Genomic DNA, 24,888 nt, shown 5'->3' with positions numbered 1-24,888 from the left:
AGACATCTATGTGAGGCTGAGAACAGCACCCGGGCCTACAGACGCCCCATGTATCTGACATTGCACTGCCGCGTGTTCCCACCTATTTGCCCCAGGAAGAGAAAGCACCTTCCACATCTTCTTCAGCCTTTGACAAGGATTTTGCCAGAGCCAACAAGGGCCAACGCTTCCCCGGCTCGCTCCATGCGACCCGGACATCTCTCTTTGGTGGCTGCTCCTTTACCCATTCGCTGGGGCAGGGGCTTGGGAACATGGAGAAGGGGGAGGGCAGCAGGAGAGGAGGAGGAGGAGGAGCCCAGGGCAGTGACCCTGGAGCTGTCGGCAGGCTGAGCCCCCATGCCGCCTTCCTCTTTCCCAGCCAGGGCTGTGCACGCCCCGGAACTGGATCCCGGATCCCGAGGGGCCAATCTCACAGGTGGTGTGCAGCCTGCCTCCCGCCCTAAGGCAGCCCAGCCGCACAGGGACCTGGTAACACTAGGGACTGGCACCTGCGTGGTGCAGAGATGCCAAGGGACACTTCCTTTTCAGCCTTAAGGTCAAGGTCACTGAAAAAACAGAAGGCTGGTTTTCTCCTGCCTTTCGGAAGCATTTGCCTTGGCATTTTAGAAAGTCAGCTCCAGACAGTGAAATTTAGGACCAAAATTGACTAAAAGAGCAAAGGCCCGGCATTCCCTTTGACTCTGGCGGGGGATTGAGATGTGGTTGTGGATTGAGATGTGGGGGATTGAGATGTGGTTGTGGATTGAGATGTGGGGGATTGAGATGTGGTTGTGGGCGCCCCTCCCCCCTGGGCATCCACGGGCTCCTAAGAAACTCCTTACTCCAGCCCCCGGGAGGCCATGCCTGCTGCCCTCTCCCAGCAGCCCCTCTCACCTCCCCCTCGACGGTCAGTCTTTCAGGGTTCAGCCTTGTTACCATGTGGACTTCCGCTCGGGGTACTCTCCCTCCCCGGCTCTCACCTCAGCTTGACCTTTGGCAAAAGCTTGCTCCCTCTTTTAGGCTAAAATACGACCTTCCTTGGTCACCTTGCCTGGCAGCCCCACCCCCTGCTGGGCATCCATCCCTGGGATCCATTTAGACACAATTCACATTTCACATTTAGCACCTGCCATAGGCACCCCTTTGTATAAAAATGGGGTTGAGTGTGTGTGTGTGTGTGTGTGTGTGCCCCTGTGTCGTGGCTTCCCCCACACCTCATGCTGCTCCTACAGAGGGGACCAAGTCTCACTGGCCTTTGCTTCCTCAATTCCTAGAGCAGCGTTTGCAGAGTTGGTGAGAGCCTCTGCGTGCATGCGTGGAGGAGTGATGGTGTGCGCCTCCCATGGAGTCCTCCTTCCCCTCCCTCCTCTGGGCCTCTAGCCTCCGCCCTGCCTTCTCTCTTCTCAGTTCTGTCTGGTCCTCACTGGGGGATCCTGAGACTCACAGTGGGTGTCCAGGTTCAGAGGAGCAGACAGTCCAGGAAGCCCTGGGTCAAGGCCACCCTCTCCCACTGTCCACAAGTGAGTGGCCTGGAACTCAGTCCTTCAAATGCTGTCCCTTCTTCATCCTCCTCCAGTGGAGTCTGGAGGCCGGGAAGGTTTGGCAGCACGGAGGAGGGGAGGGGCCAGCCGCACGCCCACCCCGTCCAGGTCAGGTGGTTGCTCACCTCCCTTACGTCTGATCTGTGCTGGTTTCATATTTTGTGGAAGGTTCTTCCAGGAATTTTCAAACCCTCCTCTTCTGCTGGCCATTAGTTCCCCTCAGGCTGGACCAACCTTTTTCATGTAAAAAGCCAGACTTATGAAATCCAAACGCTGCCTGCAGATCAGTGGCTGGAGCTGTGAGGTCTAAGAGATCCTTAATCCCCTTGGACAGATAACAGGCAGAGGCTTAGGTTGGCTAAGTGATGGGTCCAAGTTCACACAGCAGCGCTGTGAAACCAGGGCTCCAACCAGCCGCACGCACGCTGTCAGCTGTGAGAAGAGTCCCCTGGCTGAGCACAAGGCAAACACGACTGGATGTTAGCATTGGCCTAGGACACAGTTTCTTGGTGTTTGGACCTTGAAGCCATCTTGAAATTGCTGCTACCAGTATTACAAGTGTTGATTGTCTGCGACAGTTCTGTTAAATCATTCTGGCATTCTTATGGATTTTCCTGGAATATTCTATAGTTTGTACTTTCCAGAATATTGGTCAGGGTTCTATGACAATTGTAATATATTTTTTATTTCTCTTTTTTTAAACCAGTAAGTAAAATACCTTGTGATCCTTTCCATAGTGGGATGTGAAGTTTTACCTAATCAGGGAGTTGATATTTTCTGGGTCTAACATTGTGACTCAGTTTTCTGGATCTATCTCCTCCCTGTAACTGGGCCACCTGGGGCTGGGCTGAGCTCTGAGGGAGACTGCTCACCCCATCAAGGCCCTGGCTTCCCCCCAGCGCTAGAAAGAAGGAGAGAAGGAGAGAGAGAGAGAGAGAGAGAGGGGGGGGGGGGAGAAAGGAGAAAGAAAAGACAGGGGCAGGGAGGGAGGGAGGGCAGAGGTGCCTGGCACAGAGTGACCTCTGCGGCTGAGATTGAGGCTCACGTCCAACACCACACCCGGTTTCTAGAGGATGTCTCTTCGCATCTCTCTCTAAACAAGTCAGCAAATGGCTCATGGTATCTTTCAAAAACAATCATGTGAACACAAGCCAGGTTGTGCCTCTCAAGCTGACGTCATGGACGCGCCTCCCCAGCACGACCTGGGCCTCTCTTGCTGTTACTTGGGTTTGGTGTTTAGGAGCAGAGGGACTGGCTTGTGGCAGAGAAGGAATTCAGAGGCAGAGGCCTTCAGGAGGTGCAGGTCCTAAGTCCCTCCTGTCCTAGAATTATGCCTCTGAGTAACTGCTTTGTGCCTTTGATGGAGGGGAACAATGGCCAAATAGAGATAAGCCATCTGTGTCAATGATGGTGGGATTCTTTTTAGAGGTTTATTTTTTGAAAAGAGCATATCTAGAAAAATCATCTAAAACTAGGGTCCGTGTTTTCAGTGAACAGAAAAGTCTATTCAACTGGGTATCAGTTTCTTTAAACACCTCAAAGCTCTTGCCCTCTCTCTCATTCTCCGAAGCCCAAGATCCCAGGGCTGTAGGTGGTGGGTGTGTGTGTGGGGGGGACCAGGAGCTGAGCAGGTCCTCCCAGGCCCCTGTGGGCATCAGCTAGAGCCAGGAGGCTGTTTTTCCTTCTTCTTGTTCTCTTTCTCTCTCTTTTCTTTCCTTCCTTCCTTCCTTCCTTCCTTCCTTCCTTCCTTCCTTCCTTCCTTCCTTCCTTCCTCCCCCGCCCCTGGCCCCCAATTCTGCAGCTCCCACAACCGTCAGGGCCTCGGGCTCTTCACCTGGAGGAGGGGGCTACCAGGAGTCCTGTCCCTCATACAGCTGATTTAAGGACAAAGGAAAATGACCCATGAAAGCATCCAGCATAGCCCCTGGTAGATAATGAAGGTTAGTGGTGATTGGATGTTAATTTCCATCTCATGGGAAGGAAGATGGAAATGTAGTGGGTGAAGTGACTTGTAGAATCACCTCTGGTGCTGGTAATGGGATGATGGAATATCAACATAGATTCTGTATAAAGGTGAACTCTCTGCTGTTGGGAGGCAGTTGAGATAATTGGTTAAACAACAGATTGAATGTATGAGGGACAAGTGGAAAAGGAAAGTCAGATCTGTTAAAAGTCCACTTTTATTTTAATCGTTTGGCAAGAACTACCACCTCAAATAGTCCTTGGAGTTTTCTCTGGCAACAGAACCGATCTCAAGAGTCCTTGGCTCGTAGCAGACCCTTGACCAACCAGAGGCTCACGGTGAGTCGGTGGCCTGCTCGGCACCAAAGCTGTCTTATTGCTGAGAAGTGGGTAAGAAACCTTAGCCCCGGATCCCAAGAGGGACAGTGGGACAGTGCATGTGACAGGGCTCCTGTTCCACAGTGTGCTCCAGAGTATGGTCACAACCGTCCATGGCGAGGAGCTAAGGGACCAAGATGCCCCCGGACATCAGTCTGAGGCAGTGATGCTGCAGGCCAGACCTGTCGCCCCCTTTCTGGATGCAGAGTGTGGCTCACCTGCTGGCTGATGGCGCGGGATCCCCTGGGCTGCTCCTGCCCTCTGCCCCCCTGGCCACTCACGCAGAACTCCTCGTGGGTCCAGGAAGCAATCATTCCTCCCTTTGAGCATCTTGGGCTTCTTTTCAAGAAAGGAGTCTTTCTCTCCAAGAACCAGAATCTACTTCTTGTTGTGGAAATTTTATAACTTGTTGAAAATGTATTTTCAAAGAAAATCTTACAAAGAAAAATACGGAATCAGCTGCTGCCGCTCCTGCAGTCACTGGTGAACAGAGCTGTCCCTTCTAGGCAGTGGGGGAGGTCCGGGGGCCTCGCTTGTGATTGTAGGGGAGCTCAGTGTCACATGAGCTGGGAAGGACGTCGTGCCTCTGCCTGGAGCGTGTCAGTCCCCCACACGTCACGTCTTCCCTTGCCGCGTCCCAGGTTCTATTTCACCTTTGGCTGCAGAACATTATTCTCCTGACGGTCTTTGTGATGCCCCCGCACGCGCACTCCTCTGGGCCTGCGTGCCTGCCACTCCTGGCTCCCGGATGGTTTTCCTCTCTCTCCTACACCTCATGTGGCCAAGCCTACCTGGTCCTACAGACGTCACTGGTCCATCTGACCAAGGTGCCATTTCACCTCGCGTGGCCCCTTGGTGTTCCTCATGCCCTGTCAAAGGCCTCGCTCAGTTCAGATGCTTAATATGGTTTTTTTCCAAGTCAAAATCTATATCAAAAATTTTATTTTTAATATTTTAAATTAGTAGAAACATGTTCTAGTCTTCCAGGGCCTAAGATTTGTAAGACCACACTCAGTGACAAAACAACAGGGACTTCCTGCTTAAATCCAGGCAAATACCCAGTATTAGCAGCAATGCTCTTCTCCTTCAGCAAAGTCACATCTCAGTGACAGAATGACAGAAATGATGGGGGCTGCTGGATTCTCTGGGGAGAAGGGTCTCATGACAGCACTCACCTTGGAACAGCTCTGGCTGGATGAAGGGAACTGAAGGCCGAGCCCTGGGCTGCTGAGATGGACCCCTGTGGAGTCATGGCCAGTCCAGGAAGATCAGCTGAGCCAGGAACCCCTTACGGAGGAGCGTTGGGGCCAGGGCTGGTGCTCTCTGTCCACCTTGGAGTTCTTGGAAGAGCCTGAAAACATTCCCCACACCTTAGTATGGTGGTAAGGAAAAACTGAGTCTGCTCATGGGAGAAGTTGAGCACAGTGAGAATCTAATCATGGTCAGCAGTGACCACACCCAGCACTATTCAGATCCTGCCACGAGTGTGTGTGTGGTGTGTGTGAGTGTGCGTGTGTGTGTGGTGTGTGTGTGTGTGTGTGCATTCCCACATCCATAAAGCAGTCCTGAGAGAAAGACACTACTAATATTCACATTAATGGTGAAGAAGGTAAAACAGAGATATTAAATAACCGGTCCTAATGCACACAGGCCACGTGACAGAGCGAGGGCTGGACCTCAGGTTTGCCTTTCTGGTCTTCTCGTGCTCTGCTACTCTTTGCTCTCAGTATTGCTGGTCTACAAAAGGTGGCAGGAGGGGCAGGAAGTGAGCATCTCTATTCACATGATCTGAGGCCCGAGTACCTGAGTAGGCACTTCAGTTATTTCAGGAAGCCACTGAATTGAAGGCAAACGAAGTCATGAAGGGTGGGGTCGGAACCGTCCCAGGCTGGGGTTCACCTCCCTGGCACCATCTCGGGTGTGGTCCGGGAGGTGACCCCCTGTGGCAGTGTTTATGGTTCTCATTCTAGGTGACTGTTGACCATGTGCTTTCTTAAGTGAAACCCCAGCCACAGGCCAGCATGCCTCTTGAGTTAGGAAGACTCTGCACCCCAACATGGAAGAACAGGAAGGGGAAGGGAAAGGCAGGCCAGGTGGCTTGCCCTGCGGGATGTTGTCGGTGACTGCTGCGGGATCCACCCACAGGTTTCCTCTGAAGCACCGGGTGCCCGAGGCCGATGGTGTCTTTACCCTGGGAGTCTCTAATTCCCACTTGGTCCAGTGGAAGCACAAGTCATGGGAACATTTGCCGTGTGTGCAGGTGGGTTGGTGGCCTGTCCATCTCCCTCCAGGGTGCCCCCCTGGAGCAGAGGCACCGGAACATGATGAGGCTGACAAGTCTCTTTCCTCCCATGGCCCGGCCAGCCTGTCCCACTGGGATCCTTGGGGGTGATTACGGGGATTCTGGGAGGTGAAGGGGGGCAGAGTGGAGAGGGTGGGGGACAAGCCGAGGTCTGAACATGGCAGTCAGCCCGTGGGCAGCTCCTCACTCACCTCCGCACAGTCTGCAGACCCAGGGACCACCGTGGCCAGAGCGTGGGCTGGGGGAGCGCAGGGGCAGCGTGGGGCTGACGCCGGCTGCAGCTTCTTCAGACTGAATTAAAGGAGCTGTTTAGTGGGACTCCAAGGCGTCTGCCAGGCGCAGCCTCCTGGCCCTGCAGTGGCCGTCCTTCTGCAGAGATGTGGACAGGCACCCGCCCCCTGCCGCTCTGAGGAATCCGGGCCAGGGAAGGAGGCAGAGGCAGAGAAAACACAGGTCACCTTTCTGTGGCAGCCGAAGGAAGCTCTGCAGCCCTGAGGTGCCTAGGGAAAGCTCTGACTAGAGGGTCACTTCTGCCCCGAGTCCTCGTGACTCCGGGGTCACGGCCCTGAGAACAGAGGTGGCTGAGCTACAAAAGGAAAAATGGTGAATCGAGGACATCGTCAGAGGAGCTGGATGAGCAACCCTGGCCTAGGGCCTTGACACTTTGAAGGCAACAGGAAATCAAAGGGAGATGACCGGGACAGTACCCAGAGCAGGCACTGGCCGGCGAGGCTCTCACACCATCCAAGCATCAGGCATGGAAAGGACTGGGGATTTGTTTTGAAAGGATCTCCTGTTCTAAGGCAAAACCCACATTTTCCTTGTTGCAGGCAAGCAAATACCCAAAGTCACGGCCACCAGCGAGACCTAATTAGTAGAGTGTTAACTCATTACCCCTGACACAAACCCCCAGATGCTGGGCATGAGATGGAAACCAAAGGCCACTAGTGAGAGGCCGCAGCTTATGCTACAAGAAGACCCTCTTCTTCCTGCAACAGGCTTTAATTTACAGAGTAATGAACAGTCTGTAAAATGCATCCTATGAACGTTGACAGTTTTGAGTGTCTCCAACTTAAAAGGATTGGGTGTTTGCAGTCCCTTTTGTAGATGAAGAAAGACAGACCGCAGCCTGGCTCCCTGCGCAGCTGGCTCCTCCCACCACAGGAGGACGGACAGCTGGGAACCGGCCCATCCAGCCACCTCCTGGTGACAACAGCCCTGGTTAGGGTCATCCTGTGGGGGGATGGCAGAGGGAGCTGCAGTGGCCTTTCATGGCGTGTAGAGAATCCGCCACCTGACAGTAACTGAGGAGGCTTAGGGACTGTGCCGGCCGCTTTCCACGTATTGTCCGTATACTTGACTAAGAAGTTTGAACTATGAAGATCCCACTTCACAGAAGTGGACACCGAGGCACAAGGGTGACTTTCCCAAGGTCAGGCAGTGAGTGCAAACCCACATAGGTCTGTACGAGTGGGCTTGGGTCCCTGACACGGCGTCACCGGCCTGCTGTCAGTGCCACTGACCCGGGTTTGCGTGGACTTGGAGAAGTAGTAACTAACTCACTCATGGAGAAGTGGTCACTGTGTGTCAGGATGCCAGGGTTCTTGTCCCCGCTCTGCCACGATGAGCTGTTTCCAGATCTCACTTTCCTCGTCTGCAAAACCAAGGCTTCACGTTGCGTCACTCCTCTGGCTTCTCGGGAGTCAAGTGGGGTCCATCTCGTAAGGAGTCCTCTGTCAGGTCCCCGGGGTGTCCTCTCCGACACAGAGACCGGAAGACACTCTCTGGGCTTCTGAAACCCTGCAGGGCTCTCTGGTTGCCGTAGAAAAGCCAAATTTCCCAGGATGACTTGGATCAGGGCTTGAACGCTGCCAGGCCCCCGGGAATATGCAAAGCTGCAGTTCTCACGAAGATGCTCGTGGTGACCTGGACTTCCGATGGCCTCAGCCACCCCCAGGATGCTGCGAGGCCTTCGGGAAGCTGTGCTCACTCAGTGGCACCGAGAGCCGCCCCGACTCCTCTCCTCTGGCTGCTGATGTCAGTTTAAAGATCACAGGCACAGATCGCAGGTGCGCTCGGTTCCCACCACACCCTGAGGTGGGTTCCAGGCTTCTCCTTTTGTGGTTGAAGTAAAGCCCAGAAAACCATGTCTTGTGTAAGCTTCAAACTTCACAAGTAAAGACCCCAGTCCTCACCTACACCTGCTGACCCTGGACCTAAACGCCTCTTTCGGTGCCTCTTGTTTGGAGGACCACACAGGGCAAGTGAGACCCGACACCACTCTTGATCGTCCACTGGCCGAGCCTGAGCCCAGCAAATTCTGTTCTCCTGTCTGTTGAAGGAATTGACAACGGCACCCTCCAGGATGATTTCGAGGTTCGTAAAAGATACCTCAAAGTCATCTAGCCAAGCACCTGGCACCCAACAGATTCTCAAAGTCATGATGATTTTCACCTCTTCGTTTTTGAAAAACAACATGTTCTTTTTCTTCTAAGAAGTTTACAGTTTCGTGTAGCAGCATAATTACTCTGTAAATGAGAGCTAATATTTTAAAGGTCTCTAATGAAAATGATTTTCCTGTCACTAAGGAGTAAAGAAGAAGATAAATTGGAAAATTGAAAGACTGTTAATTTGATATGTCACTCTAATCTGGGATCACAGAGTTAAAATTTTCTTGTTATTTAAGGCTTTTTATTCTCTTAGTTTCTAATCTCATTTTCCATCTTTTTGAGCTCAGCTTTAAAAAGTGAATTCACAAATGATATAATACGCTAGTCACGCTGCTCCCTCAAGCATTAAGTTCAGAATGTAGACTCTAATGGCAACTCACGCACTGGAAAATCTGTAATTCAGCATATACAGCTGTGTGCACAGCGGAGCATTTACCCATTCTTGGTTTACAGAGTAATAAGCAAAAGACTGCTGGCTAAGAGAATAGACAAATCTCCAAGCTAGAATTTTGATTTTTTATATTACTATTCATATACACTATTGGAAAACAGGAAACTTTCTTCCGACCACCATCATTATTTTAGCTACACAAGTTGGGCCCCTTGTTGGATTTTTTACGTGATTATCAAAATTGGTCTCAGGTGCTGAGGAAGAGAAGGCAAAGTATGGTGTGCTGACCTACTGTGTGCATCAGGCTCTTGGCCTGGCTGCCGTCAATCCACCTGTCACTCCAGAGGAGCATGCAGGCTGCCCCGTGCACAGACACGACCTCTGTGCACTTAGACTTGCACCCTGGTTCCTTCACCATCTTTGTCAAGGAGCCAAGAAGAGGGGCGGGTTTGTCAGAAAATCCAGGACCTTGTTCACCGAGGAATCCTCTCCTAGAAGGGAAGAACGGGACTACACTTCCCAGAGGGCTGTCTAGTTGAGAAGAGGTAGAAGGGCAGAAGGGCATCCTGGAGCCTGGACACCGGGATCTAGTCCCCGCTCCCCGCCATGTCCTTTTGGGACTGTGGGTAGACTCTAAGCTCTTTCTGGGCCTCCGTTTTCTATTCATGCAAAGATTTTGGCTAATAAATTTCTAAGTGCCTTTCCAGCACTCAGACCTTATGGTCTAAAGTGAGTCTTTATATATGACTCACGTTACAAAAGAACAGCTCAGGCCTAAGACTTTTACATGAAGTTCAGTAGGTTTTAAGGTTCAGTTTTGATCATGTATAATAACAGCAAAGCAGAAATGACGAAAGATGGCAGATGCACCTCTCTAGATACGGGGATTAGTGTTAGCCAGAGAAGTCTGTTTTCTAGCATCATGCCGGGTAACATGGGACAAGCTGGGTGGCATAGCAGCTCCATGCCACAGCAGGTTCCCATGGCCCCAGCAGGCATGGCGCCTCCACAGTGGTCATCACCTAGGTTGAGGCTTAGGCCCTTTTCCCCAAGACACCTCCTGCCCCGTGGTGGATGCATGGTCTGCTTCGTTGTGGCCACCAGGGGGAAGAGAGGGGAATGGTCTCCAGGGGATGCATGCTGGAGAAGGCTAACGGAGGTGCTAGAAGACCAGACCTCCTTGAGGTTGGCGAGGATTCGCTAAGTAGAGATTGGGGCAGGAGGACCGAGAGGGGCTAGGCAGTGCAGCCAGGGAACATGCGTGGCCAGTTTAGATCGGGCAACTCTGACGTAGATGTCTTCTGAATCAAAACCAGAACTCTAAGGCTCCAGAGAAATGTGGACTTACGTAGATGTGTCATCCAATGTAAGTTGTATCAAAAAACTTAATTCCATCTAGTTTAAAGTAAATTTTATTCTGGAAATGAGGGTATTCACCAAATTGGTTATAAACTTGCTTTTTTTTCTTCAAAAAAAAAAGTCATTTTACAAAGAACACTCAAGAGAGGGTGACTTCGATAGCTTCAAAGAGGGGTGCTCACCTGTGACCAGTTCTAGAGTGTCACTGTCATCACATGACTTCAACAGTAGCAGCACCGTGTGGAGGGTGGGGCTTGGGTTGGGGGGTGTCCACTGTCTCACTGATGCAACAGAAGGGAGCCAGGGTCTCTTGAGTTCTCTGGTGTCGCCGACTTGGACTCTTCGTATCGTCCAGCCCCCGCTATATTTCAAAATCAAGATTGCTTTTATCAGTAATGCACCGAGGGCTGTGCTCACACTGATTCTTATCGTAGAGCTCAAAAGTTGTTTTATGGATTCAAAACTCTTCAGTTACTCAAAGAATCATAAAAATCAACCCATCCTCCCAGCTTCCCTCCCTCCCTCCCTCTATCCTCCCTCCCTCCCTCCCTCCTCCCTCCCTCCCTCCCTCCCTCCTCCCTCCCTCCCTCCTTCTCTCCTCCCTCCCTCCCTCTCTCCTCCCTCCTCCCTCTTTCCTCCCTCCCTCCCTCTCTTCTCCCTCCTCCCTCCCTCCCTCCCTCCCTCTCTCCTCCCTCCCTCCCTTCCTCCTCTCTTCCTCCCTCCTTCCCTCCCTCTCTCCTCCCTCTCTCCTCCCTCCCTCCCTCCCTTCCTTCCTTCTTTTCTCAGCAGTAACATGAGCATGTTACACATTTTTGCAGGTAAACCTGGGGGGAATAAAAGACAAATTAGGCCCAAATTTCTGCCTTCAAGGAATGCGAAGCCTCAGTGCATTGGACCCCAGTGGTCGGAGGCCCCGTGTGGCTGGGTGGCTCTGCCGTGGAGGTGAGAGCAGGATGGTTTCAGTCCCAACCTCTGAGCGCTGGTCTCCCTGAGTCCCTCACAGTCTTTCCAGAGAAACTTCTGAGAGGGAGGAGGGAAGGGTGACTGGGTGATGCTCACTTCCTGCCTCTCTTCACCTGGCACCTTGCTGGTCCCTGATGCCATTTCTGCACCACGGTGCCCAAGCCTTGGACCACGTCTTCAGAAAAGATACACTTCTCTGAAAATGTGGGACACAGAGGACCTGACACTGCCCTTCCTGGGCGCCTCCCTGGGCACACGCTGCCTCCATCTTACAGGAGCCCACCTCATTAACACACAGGGGAGGTGGGCAAGGGTGAGGCGGGAGGGATGACAGGGTGGCAGGGAGACTGGGGGCCGGCCAGGCCGGGGCACCTGGCGTCGGCAGGCAGGCTTCTCTTGCCACTGGGCAGCGCCTGCTCTGCTGCAGGGCTCCTGCCCACCACGCAGTCGGCTCAGCTGCCCTGCTCCACGCTGCAGGACGCCAACCTCCTGCAGAGGTGGGGATTGTCCCTTTCTCTTCTTTTGCGCTCCAGTACAGGGGAAAGGGAGAGCCGTGAGGATTGGACCACTTCTCTCAGAAGAGGCAGTGACAGTTTTGCGTGTTCCGCTGCCCCCCGTACCGCTGAGGCACAGTCCGGCCTCGCTGCACCCTGAGTCGGGTCATTGCTGGGCTCTCATCCAGGGCTTTCTGTGCTTTCTTTCCTGGGCTATGGCTCAAAAGTTAAATTACAGCCAGGTTCCATACGGGGCAGGTTTCAGGGGCTGTTAAAAAATCCACTCTTAAATGAAAATTAAATTTGTTCATCCAAGACCTTCTTGTTATTCTTCCGCTATTTCTCCTCTTATCAGTAGTGAAGGTAGTTTTAAGATTTAAAAAGACAGAGCTCCTGCTTTATAGGAAGTAGTGTTCTAAAAGGAACTTGTCTCTGAAGTCAATCCTGTAGATCAAAATGGCAGAATTGCAAAGTCAGGGAGAGAGAAACGGAAGACTTCTCCATCCTCACGTTTTCACAGTGTGAGGGGCGCCTGAGACGGAAAAGGAGATGGAAGCCCAAAAGGCATTTCCTAATTGCATTTTAACCTTCAGGGCCAGCATCTTTCCTAGGAGAGGTGCAGTGCAGCTACCTTTTCACATGATCTTCTTAAGAGTGAAACAGCCAGGGCTGGGGTTGTGGCTCCGTGGTAGAGCGCTCACCTAGCATGCATGAGGCCCTGGGTTCCATCCTCAGCACCACATAAAAACAAAATAAAAATACTGTGTCCACCTAAATATATATATATATAAAATAAGTATTAAAAGAGAATGAAATAGCCAAAGGATAATAATAAGGTCTCGGAAGAGAACATATTTTAATACACTATTTAAAATTATTTCTCATTTCAAATTATGGTAGATTTCTTCTAAAGATGGCCACCATCAATTCCTTCTTTCCCTGAACCAAATGATACCAGGAATGGTTAGATTAACTTTGAGGTATGGAGTAACTGGTGTTGAAACTGGGCTTTGAGAGATCAATAGGAGTTCTCCAGCAGATGAGGAAGGTGATGGAGGATATTTCAGAAAAAAAAATTAACAATATCAGTCAAGGTTTGACACTTTCTAAACTCTTTTCCTGCACAATATTCCCAGGGAGATACCACACACATCGTGCCCCACTTCCTAGCTTTTCTCTTTTCTTTAGGTCATGACCATTCTGCAAATGAAACCTTCCAAAAGACTTGAAATAATTCCATCTCCTGGCTACCTGAGCAAGTTCAATTTCAATCTTGCTGAGTTTGCCAGCTTTACCACATAGACCACCTTGTTCCCTATTTATGTTCAAGGGACAGTGGTCAGAGTTTAAAAATATAATTCTACAGAGCTCTTATATATCAAAAGTCCCACTTTTTTATAACTTCACAAAAAATTGATATCCCAGAATCCATTATTTCTCCCTGGTCTACTTCCCCCTTCTGTTCTTCTTTGGGGCTAGAATGATTTCACAAAGATCCTGGCCTTTAAGACTAGGCAAACTGGTATTGAATCTTCCTAACTGCATGTACTTGCTGTGTGACATTTAGCAATTTACTTAACCTTTCTGAGTTTCTATTTCCTCTTCTGTGAAATATGGATAATATATGTATCTCCTGGAATTAGGACAATGAAATGAAATGTCAATAGGGGATAATACAGAATAGATGCTCAACGAGTTCTCTCTTTCTGGGTCTCTAGGAAGCTCCCTTGCCTCTCCTGACTCTTTTCCTGTGCCTGTTTTCCTAGCACGTGGCTGCTGACCTTCTCTTTTAATCCCAGGTTCTTCTGTATTTTTTGTCCGCTCCCTGCTTCAGCTGTGACAGACTCCAGCCTCTCTAAAAACCTTCTCCTTCCCCAGAATCTTACCTGTCAAGCTCTAACTTGGAAAGATCCAAGAAAAACAGAAGGGGAGAGTGAGCTGTTTGACACTGGACGGCTTTCAGAGCGGTATCCTGGAGACAAGGCCAGAAAGTGATTGAGGGGAACAGAAAACAAAGAAGGAAAAGGAAAACACAGAGGAGACTCTTCAGCATAAATCACCTGCGGGGAGGGTCCCCTGCCTGTTGCTGAAGCTGCGTGCCATCTTATCACAGTTTCTTTGGACTCTAATTATCTTTCTGAAGTGATTTTTTAATAGGAGAATCAAAACATTCTCATAAATAAATCTCTCTGATACTTTTTACATGTTTTTAATGTTTTTCTATCAAAGAGCGACCCATATTTTAGCTCCTCTGCTTGCCAAACCTGTTTTATATTTTAGTTCCTATGGAGGTCCACAGCCAAGAGAAGCTGAGAATCTCCAGCTGGCTCCTTGTCTCCACTCTTGGGATAGAGTAGCACACTGTAGGCAGGTGAGCGGCGCTCTGCCCTGAGCACAGGAGCCCGGATCTTCAGGGACTCAGGACACTGGACTCCTCAGAACTGCCAGGTCTCCAGGGTCGTTCCTTCAACTGTTCCTCTTAAGGATCGCAGCTCATCATCTGTACAAATTTCCATGCACCTATGCAGCAACCAGAGAAAAAGAGTCCAAATCGACTAATGCACAAAAGAAGAAAGACGAATGGACAATGAACATGTGACAAGGACATTCTGCCTCACTGCTAAGGGAAGCAGTGCGACTTAAGACAGCAAGGAGGATCCATTTGGACTGATTTCACACAGATGGGGAAAAGCACTATGAGGGAGCCCTGGAAGATAAGGGATCTAAGTGATATATATATTACATGCTAAAATTGATGAGTGAGTTCAGATGGGTAGCTTTATCTTTATATTATAAAGGTTCCCAGAACTTTTCCTAATTGTTTTACCATCCGTTAATGTTCATTTCTTGAATCAATTTTTTCTTTAGTGTTAGTAAATGGTGATATTATAGTCTTATTAATTCATGTACATTTAGTAGCTTTAATTCTTTTCTAAAGAAAGAAAGATTCCTAGACTTTCTAATAGATGCATAAAGCCCAACACAAGAATACAAGAAATATGGAAAAAAACAACAACAATAAAAAACCAAGGTAACATGATACCTCCTGAAGTTCATAACTCACCAGCCACTGACTCCAAAGATATTGAAGTGTATAAAATATCAGATAAAGAAAAAAAAGAATGATTTTAAAATGATCAATGAATTCCAAGAGAAAACAGAAAAACAACTAAGCGAATTAAGAAAATCAATACAGGATATGAACAAGAAACTCAATAAGGAGATAGTGAGATTTAAAAAGAACCAAACAGAACTCTTGGAAATGAAAGACATAATAAAGCAGATAAAATGTTAAGTGAAAGGTCTCTAGCAAAGTAAACCATGCTGAAGACAGAATCTCAGAGTTGGGAGATGAAGGGGCCAGTCTTGAACTTTCAGAGAGAATTAAAGAAAAGAAAATAAGTAATCATTACCAGAAGATACAAGAACTCTGGGACAACATTAAAAGATCAAACTTCAGAATCATTGCAACTGAAGAGATTTGTAAAATGCAGGCAAATATAATGGAGAAATTCTTCAAGGAAAAATAACAGAAAAATTTCCAAACCTTGAGAATGAGATGTACATCAGATTCAAAAAGCATTCAGAACCCCAAATAGACAAGATAAAAATAGCCTCTCCACAATACACTGTAATTAAAAGGCCTAATATAAAGAACAAGGAGAGAATTTTAAAAGTCTCAAGAGAAAAATGTCAGGTCACATTTAGGGGCAAGCCAATTAGAATTATTTCCAGTTTCTTAGCACAAACTCTAAAAGCCAGGAGGCCTTGGAATGATGTATTCTAAGTCCTAAAAGAAAATAACTGACAACCATGTTTGCCATATTCAGAAAAGCTACCCTTAAAAATCGAATAAGAAATTTAAAAAAAAACTTCCAAGATAAACAGAGACTAAGAATTTCTCACTATTAAGTTGACACTGCAGAACTTACTTTAAGAAATATTCCACACTGAAGGAATAAAAAACAAATCCAAGAGTTCACAAATAGACAAATATTATTTGAAGAGTAGCTAAGCAAATAAGAAACAGTATCAAATTAAGTGTTAGAAATAAATCAAAATTGCAGGAATTAATAAACATCTCTCTAAAATAACAGTGAACGTAAATGGTCTTAACTTTCCAATTAAAAGACCAGGCTGACAGAATACATTAAAAAATAAGACCCAACCCTGTTTTTTGTCTACCTTACAGGCAGGCATCCACAGGCTGAAAGGGAAAGGATGGAAACTGTTAACCATGTGAATGGAGCCCTCAAACAGCAGGAGTAGCTTTATATCCAACAAAGCAGAAGTCAAGCCAAAATTAATCAAAAGAGATAAGGAAGGTCCCTTCATACTGGTGAAAGGAGCCATCCAACAAGAAGATACAGTGATAGTAAATATTTATGCCTCAAACACTTGTGCACCTAATTATACAAAAGAGACACTGCTTGAATTAAAGCCTCAAATAGACCCCAGTAAAATAATACTGGGTAATGTCAACACCCCTCTCTCATCAACAGACATAAACTCAGTAAAAATTCTTTGGACCAGAAAAATGTTATAAATCAAATGGACTTAAGAGACATCTAATCTATAGAATATTTCATCCAACTTTCTTTTCAGTAGCTCGTGGAAACTTCTCCAAAATAGATCATATTTTAGACCAAAAAGCAACTCTTAGACAAATACATAAATTGATATAATTCCTTGCATTTTATCAGATCATAATGAAATGAAAGTAGAAATAAACACACACACACTCTCTCTCTCTCACACACACACACCAAAAACAAACAAACAAACAAACAAAAACCCCTACAAATGCTATATAAACACACAGATATTGAATAACAAACTTTTGGATGATGAATGGGTGATATTAGAAATTACGGAGAAACTTAAAAATTCTTAGAATCAAACAAGAATAGTGATACAACACACCAGAAATTCTGGGACACTGTAAAGGCAGTTCTTAGAGGAAAGTTATAGCTACAGTTGCTTACCTAAGAAAATCAGAAAAATCCCAAATAAACAACCCAATGCATTTTAAGGCCCTTGAAAAAGAAGAACAAAAAATTACAAAACCAATAGAAGAAAGAGTCAGAATCAATGAACTTGAAAATGAAAATAACAACAACAACAACAACAAATAGTAATTCAAATGATCAATGAAGTGAAGAGTTAGTTCTTTGAAAAGATAGTAAAAATTGGTAAGCCCTTAGACAAACTAACAGAAAGAAAGAGAAGACCCAAATTAATGAAATTAGAGGTGAAAAAGGGGAAATCACCACAGACATCACAGAAACCCGGTGATGATTAGGGACTATTTTGAAAACTTACACTCCAGTAAATTGGAAAGCCTAGAAGAAAGGGAGACATCTCTAGACACATATGACCTCTCCAAACTGAATTAAGAAGACAGAGAAAACTTACACAGACTGATAACTGGCAATGAGATAGAAGCAGTAATAAAAAGCCTTCCCACAAAGAAAAGCCCAGGACCAGAAGGATTCTCAGCCAAGTTCTGCCAGACCTTTAGAAAGAACTAATGCAAACGACTCTCAGGTTATTCCATGAAATAAAAAGGGATGGAACCCCTCCAAATTTGTTCCATGAGGGCAGTTTCACCACCCAAACCAGATAAAGATAAATCAAGGAAAGAAAACTACAGACCTGTATCCCTGTTGAACTTAGATGCTAAAATACTTAATAAAATATTAACAACTTATACTTTTTTTAAAAGAGAGAGTGAGAGAGAGAAATTTTTAATATCTATTTTTTAGTTTTTTGGCGGACACAACATCTTTGTTTGTATGTGCTGTTGAGGATCGAACCCGGGCCGCACGCATGCCAGGCGAGTGCGCTACCGCTTGAGCCACATCCCCAGCCCCAACAACTTATACTTGACAACATATTAAGATAATTGTACATCATGACCAAGTTGGTTTCTCCCAGAGATGGAAGGTTAGTTTAGCAATGCAAATCAATAAATGTAATTGATCACATAAATAGAAACAAGAACAGGAATTGTTTGGTCATTTCAATAAATGCACAGAAAGTCTTTGACTAAATCCAGCACCCATTCATGATAAAAACACTTCAGAAATTAGGGATAGAAGGAACCTTGTGCAACATCATGAAGGCTCAATGTGGCAAACCCAAGGCCAACGTCTCAGTGGATGGGGGAAAACTGAAAGCATTTTCTTCAAAATTTGGGACAAGACAAGGATGTCTACTCTCACCACATCTGTTTAACATCATACTAGAAATTCTAGTCAGAGTAATTAGGCAATAGAAGGAAATAAAAGGGATAAAGTTAGAAAGGAAGAAGCCAAATTATCACTGTTTGAAGATGATGTGGTCCTATGTTTACTCCATCAAAATATTAGTAGAAATAATAAACAAATTCAGCAAAGTAGCAGATTACAAAATCAACCTGCAAAAGTCAATTACTTTCCCATGTACTGATAATGAATCTATTGATAAAGAAATCAGGAAAACAATTCTAGTCACAACAGCCTCAATAAACAAATGAAATAAAATAAAATAAAATGTCCAGGAATATTTGTAACTAAAGAGGAGGTGAAAGACTTCTACAATGAAAACTACAGAACACTGAAGAAAGAAATTGAAGAGAACCTCAGAAAACAGAAAGACCTTCCATGTTCATGAATAGTAGGATTAATATTGTTAAATGACCATTTCACCAAAAGTAATATACAGAGTCAATGTGATCTCCATCAAAAAACCAATGACATTCTTCACAAAACTAGAAAAAAAGCCCTAAAATTCATTTAGAAGAATAAAAAATCCCAGAATACTGAAAGAAATTTTAGACCATGAAAGCAATCCAGGAGCATCATAATACCTGACTTTGAATTATACTACAGAGTTCTAGTAACAAAACTGCATGGTGCTGACATAAAAATAGGCACATAGACCAAGGATACAGTATGGACGACATGGAGACAAACAAACACAGGTAACATTCATCTGATCCTTGACAAAGGGGCCGAAACATACATCGGAGAAAAGACAGCTTTTCCACAAATGAAGAGTGAGACTAGATCCTTGTGTCTCTCCCTGCATAAAAATCAACTGAAAATGGGTCAAAGACTTAGGAATTAGACCCAAAACTATGCAACTCCTAGAAGGAAACGTAGGGTCAACACTCCAGCACATAGACACAGGCAAAGCTCAGGAGATAGTGTCAAGGGTTAATAAATGGGATGCCAACAAATTAAAAAGCTTCTGTGCAGCAAAGGAAACAATTAAGAATATAGATTTTCTATATTCTATTTCAGAATATAGAAAATCTTCACTAACCATTATTCTGAAAGAGAATTAATAATCTGGGATATCTAAAGAACCCCCAAAGCACCAGCCCCCCTACAATTAATAAGTGGGCAAGTGAACTAAACAGACACTTCTCAAAAGAAGAAACACAAATGTCCAACAAATATATGAAAAAGTGTTCAACATCATTAGCAATCAAGGAAATGACAATCAAAACTACCTGAGATTTCATCTTACTCCACTCAGAATGACGGTCATCGAGAATACAAATAATCAATGCTGGAGAGGACGTGGAGAAAAAGGAACGCTTTTACACTATTTGTAGGATTACAAATTAGTACCATCTCCATGGAAATCAGTTTAGAGTCTCCTCAAAAGATTAGGCATGGAATTACCATGTGACTCAGTTGTACCACTCCCCTGCGTTTATTCTAAAACTCAAAGTCACCTACTGTGGCAATTCAGGCACACCCATGTTTATTGCAGCACAATTCACAGTAGCCAAATCATGGCGCCAGCCCCAAGGTCTGTCAATAGATGAGTGGACAAGGAATCTGTGGTGTCTGTACACAATGGGGTTTTATTCAGTCATAAAGAAAAGTGAAGTTTTGTCATTTGCCAGAAAATGGATGAAACTTGAGAGAGAACATTGTGTTAAGTGAAATAGGCCAAGGGTTCTAGGTGTTCTCTCATCTGTGAACAATAAATAGGAAAAAGGGAAAGAAAGTTGGAGGGGCATCTCATGAATTCAAAGGGAGATAAGTGGGAAGGGTAGAGGAGAGGGTAGAGGGGGAGGGAAGGGGGAGGGAAAGGGGAAATACGGGGGAGGGATATTGACCAAATCAGTGCTCCATGGGGTGCGTGCACTAATATGTAACAACTGTGTACCACCACTAAGCACAACCATGATACACCAATAAAAATCTGGAAGAAAAAGTGGAAATGTTGGCATGTAGATCACAACACTAAATGTAAGGAAAATACATTCCTCAAACTGAAGAAAAAAAGAAAAACTACTCCCTATCAATTCGGAAACTTTTGTTGTTATTCTAAAATGTGGTCACAAAGGAAAGCTGCAATAAATGCACATCCCCTATTTTTGTGCGCCCTGAAGTCCTACAAGCAGCACCAAACCCGGGGCAAGAAAGAGGGCCAGATTACGGCCTCCGAGGAGCAGGAGCCCTGAGAGGGCCTGCAGCTTCCTGGGAAAGGGCCGCTTTCCAGCCTGGGGCTGGGGAGCCCTGGGCACAGGGGGAAAGGAATCTACCAAAAATAACGGGACTACGTTAAAGGACCCCCGGGAGCTCGTCTGCAGGAACTTATGCTGGTGAAAGTTGGAGAACTTGGGCAATTTGACCTACGTTTCTAAAGTTTGCGAAGTTATAATACAGATAAAAAATAACAACAGGCAGAGAACCAGAAAACCTCCAGTCAAGATGAAGACAAATCTCCTGAAAGTTGGTAAGTTAAAGGAAAGAATGAGTGGTGTTTTAAAAGGCCACTCGGCTGCCGTGTGAAGGGTGGTTACAGGAATATACGAATGCTGAAGTCCAGGGACCGGGCACATGGCCATATGAAATAGCTGGCCTCTGGCCTCCCGACCACACGGTAAGAGGGCCGTGTCACTCAGTGGGACCTGCACAAGATTAGGAGAGAAGGACATCCAGCCACCCAGGGAGCTCTGAGGCCCAGATGGTGCCCAAGCCGTCTCCCAGGTCGAGTCTGAAATAAGTGGTTACCCCACCCCGAAGCAACCGCAGACCCAGTCGGAGCCCGGGGGAACCGAGACATCTGCGGTCAGCACCGACTCAGGCCTGGGCAGGCGTAACTGGCAGGAAGAAGGGAACATGGAGTCCAGCAGGGAAGGGACGCGTGGACGTGGGCTGGAAACCGAGCAGCCCGAGGCCAGAGGGGAAGGGCTCAGGTGTCTTATGTGATCTCTGCCTGAAAGTGGGAAGGTGCTGGAGGAGGTGAGAGGGAAGCCGTGAGAAAGGAGAAAAGGGAGGGAGGCGAGTGGAGGCAGAAGGAAGCCTGGCCGCGCTCGGTGGAGGATGGCCGGCTGTGCCGCTGCACTCCCGCAGAGGAAGAGCCTGGCTGCCCAGAACACGGGGCATGCAGAGCCACACCAGGAGCTCGCCAGCCAGGCAGGAGTAGGCAGAGGACAGTCGTGCTCGGGCATGTCGGGAAGATGATGTCAGAGCAGACGGTCACTGGAGCAGAGGATCGCAGACGCCCAGCTCCTGGAAATGATAAACTAATCCCTGTGCCCAGGGGTGAGTACCGTGCACTGGCTCTTACTGCACAGAGGTGCAGCAAAGGCTCACAGACCAGTGCCCAGCTCACCGCCAAGTTCCAGAGGACAGTGGATGCAGGAATTTAAAATAATAATGAACACAACATTCTTCTCATATACTAGTGGTGAGAGTTCAGTCAGCATAATCTTCCTGGAAATCAATTAAGAATGCATTTAAAGATCTTACAACGTACTTGTATTTTGAGCTAATAATTGTATCTTTGACAAGTTATTATAAGAAAATATTGAAAAATACACAATATATACACATAGTATACCAGAGTATTAATTAGTATAGAGAAAAGTCAAAACATAAATTTCTACCAAGAAGAGAATGATTAGGGTGTACACTAATGGGATATCATGTAGGAATTAAATGTTCACAAAATTGTTAGTAACCAAGGAATTGTTTAATCATTTGAGATTTTTAGAGAATAGAAAATAAAGAGTGTACATTTTTAGTTTTTTTAGATCCATATAGAAAGTATAGAAAGTGTTAGGTGCAAGAAAGGCTGAATTAAGTTGTCTGCAGGTCATGCCAAACAAAGTTAGCTGCAGGATGACCTGGCCACTCAGACTCTGTGTCTGGTTCTTTATCACCTGTTTGCTTCAAGCCCAAACGCCCAAGCCCCCTCTCAAGGCTGAAAATTTAACCCCCCTTGTGCCAACAAGGCAGCTTGCAGACCCAGAGACCCAATTAGATTTGGGCTATAAAAACTCCTTCCTGCCGAGCCCGTCTCTCTTGCTTTTGCTCTTGCTCTCTCTTTCTTCTCTCTCTCTCTCTCTCTCTCTCTCTCTCTCTCTCTCTCTCTCTCTCTCTCTTTCTCCCTCCCTCCCCCCCTCTCTCTTTCTCTCGCTCTCTCTCCTCTTTTGCACTGCTGCAATAAAGATCTCTTGGTCGCTCCAAGTGTTGTGGTCACTTTCCTTTCAGAAAGTATATCCAAAGCAGGGGAAGGCAGCATGCTTGTCTGTAGTGGTGTGAATTGTCCTTAGAAGCTTAACCAAAGGACATCTTATATGCAATACAGTTTGCTAGTTTAAATGCACAATTCCATGTGTTTTGACAGCAGTTTTTACCCGTGCCAAACCCCCCCACACACAATTAAGATGGGGGATATTTCATCTCCCCCAGGGCTCCCAGCTCCCTGCCTCCAGCTGCCTTCCTTCTTTCCGTGGCTAGAGTTTTGCCCCCATGGACATCTTCCAGAAGCACGTCTTGTGGCTGGTGGCGTCTGTGCAGCACACTGTGCAAGGTTCTCCTGTGCTGCTGCTGGTCAGGTTGTCCCTTGGCACTGCTGTGGGCAGTTCCCCATCGTGGTCAAGTCCAGCTTGGGTTCCCTTCCCAGCTGTCGCAAGTTTGCGTTGGGTCACGTTTCCCGCCATTATGAATGGCGCTGCTCTGCTGCAGGGCTCCTTCAGGTCTCTGTGGGCAGCTTTATTCCTCTCTGATGAACTGTGGGGATGTCATTCGCAGATTATCTGGTAAGTGTTGACTGCATTAGGAACTCCAGAATCTTTTTCTTTCAAAGTGGCATACTTTGTGCAGTGTTTGAGTCCCACTGTCCCACATCCTATGACAGGTGGCATTGACAACTGTTTTAATTTTAACTGTTCTGGTGGTTTCAAAGTGGTGACCCAATGTGATCTGAATGCACATTTTCCTAATAGCTATCGATGTGGAGCATCTTTTCACATTTTTATGTACACTACACAGGTCGTCTTTGGTGGAAAGCCTGCTCATTCTTCCCTTGCCCTCCTCCACTGTACATATAAGGATGTCCTATTGTTTTGAGTTGTGTTCTTTATGTTTTTTGAATATATGAAGTTATTTATAACATATGTGTTTTGTGAATATTTTTCCCAGCCTGTGACTTTTCATTTTTAACAGTGTCTTTTGAAGAATAAAACTTAGAAATTTTGTTGAAGCCCAACTTAAGTTTTTTCTTTTGGACTCATAGTTTTTTATGTCCTTTTTGTATCTTTTGCCAATACTTCTTACTTATCTTCCAGAAACTTATAAAATTTATATCTTAAAATTATAAAAATTAGATCTGTGACCCATTGGACTTCGTTTTTGTGCGTAGAGATAATTCTTTAAAAAACTTCTTTCATCACATGAAGAAATTCCCTTCTATTTCTGTCGTCTGAGAATTTTTATCTTGTGTGGGTGTTGAGTCTTATCAAATGCTTTTTCTGAAATTACTGAGCCAATCATTTGTTTGGCTTTTCTTTTTTACCTATTGCCATGATAAATCACATTGATGAATCTTTTGAAGTTCAAGCAGTCTTGGGTTCCAGCTAACCCACTGTCATGATGCATCTTTTACATGTTGTAAAATTTGATTTGCTAAAAAATTACTAAGGATCTATGTTTATGAAAAATGTTCATATCTAGTTTTTTATAGTGTATTTTTCTTATTTCAGTTTTAGGGTAATGTTAGCCTCTTAAGATGAGTCGGGACATATCCTTTTTTTAAAATTTTGTAACAGCTGATCTAGAATTGACATTATTTCTTCAATGAATGTTTGGTAGAATTCACCAGTGAAATTGTCTGGGCCCGAAGTTTTGTTTGGGAGAAGATTTTAATTGCAAATTCAATTTATTCCATAGATAAAAAGTTACTTAAACCATCTTTTTATTCTTAAGTGATAAGTATTTGCGTCTTTAAAATTTCCTTCAGAATTTTTTTCCCATTTTATCTGAGCTATGGATGGCATTGCATGAGAGGGTCCCTCGTGTTTCTGTGTCATCCTGTTAATGCCTGTGGGAGTGCTAATGACATTTCTCCTCATGTTGACACAGCAGAGTCTTCAGTGTAGCTAGAGAGTTATCTGTTTTATTGATTTTGTTGTATTTTAATCTGTGTTTCTGCTTTTTATTTTGTTGTGTTCTGTCCTTTACTATTTCTTTCCTTTCTCCTACTTTGGAATTTTTTTTTTTTTTGCTTTATTTTGATCAGAAAAAAAAAACAGTAAACAAAGCTCAGGGTGACAATTGAGGCACAGTAAAATCACCTTCTTTTCAGGTATTAAAGGTAAGAGTTTGAACAGAAGCCTGGAGACTCCCAGTCACCCAGGACTGCTGGTAGTTCAGTGGAGTCACAGGAGACCGGAGACGCTTCCTCATAGGACAGACAAAAACATCAATGTAACATAGCTACTGGCATAGGGTGGGGCAAGGAAAAATCCTTTTACTCTCCCCATCACACTTTGCATTACTTATTCTCAACGTATCTCATAAGTCACTTTCTTCACTTTTCTCAATTTGGAGAAAAAGAATGGCAGGAAGTGATGTCTATTCCTCACCTCCTGAGAACGTCTTGATGAAAGCTGGTGTGTGTTGGCCCGGTGCCCTGGGAAAGCAGCTGTGAAGCACAACAGACAACACACTAATTAGAACTCATCACCCCTGTCCACATGTCGGGCCAGAGTCTATGGTTCACCTGAGAGTCCTGTGCTTCATGACTGAGGGGACATTGTCCTCTGGAGCAACACACG

The 24,888-nt window shown here is 46.0% G+C and overlaps 2 long non-coding RNA genes across 2 annotated transcripts in view; one reads left to right on the top strand and one right to left on the bottom strand.

Annotated features, from left to right (window-relative positions):
- The window catches only part of LOC120887449 (uncharacterized), a 259,915-nt gene that overhangs the window by 135,204 nt on the left and 99,823 nt on the right, over positions 1-24,888 (top strand). The window lies entirely within an intron of this gene.
- LOC144367100 (uncharacterized) lies at positions 3,685-6,913 on the bottom strand. The gene is made up of 2 exons (XR_013426334.1): positions 6,354-6,913; positions 3,685-5,211 (listed from the first exon to the last, which is right to left on the bottom strand). It is a non-coding gene; the product is annotated as an uncharacterized LOC144367100 (long non-coding RNA).

Source organism: Ictidomys tridecemlineatus, chromosome 10 (assembly GCF_052094955.1).
Source record: "Ictidomys tridecemlineatus isolate mIctTri1 chromosome 10, mIctTri1.hap1, whole genome shotgun sequence".
Classification (NCBI taxonomy): Eukaryota; Metazoa; Chordata; class Mammalia; order Rodentia; family Sciuridae; genus Ictidomys; species Ictidomys tridecemlineatus.
This window is presented reverse-complemented; position numbering and strand designations above follow the sequence as displayed.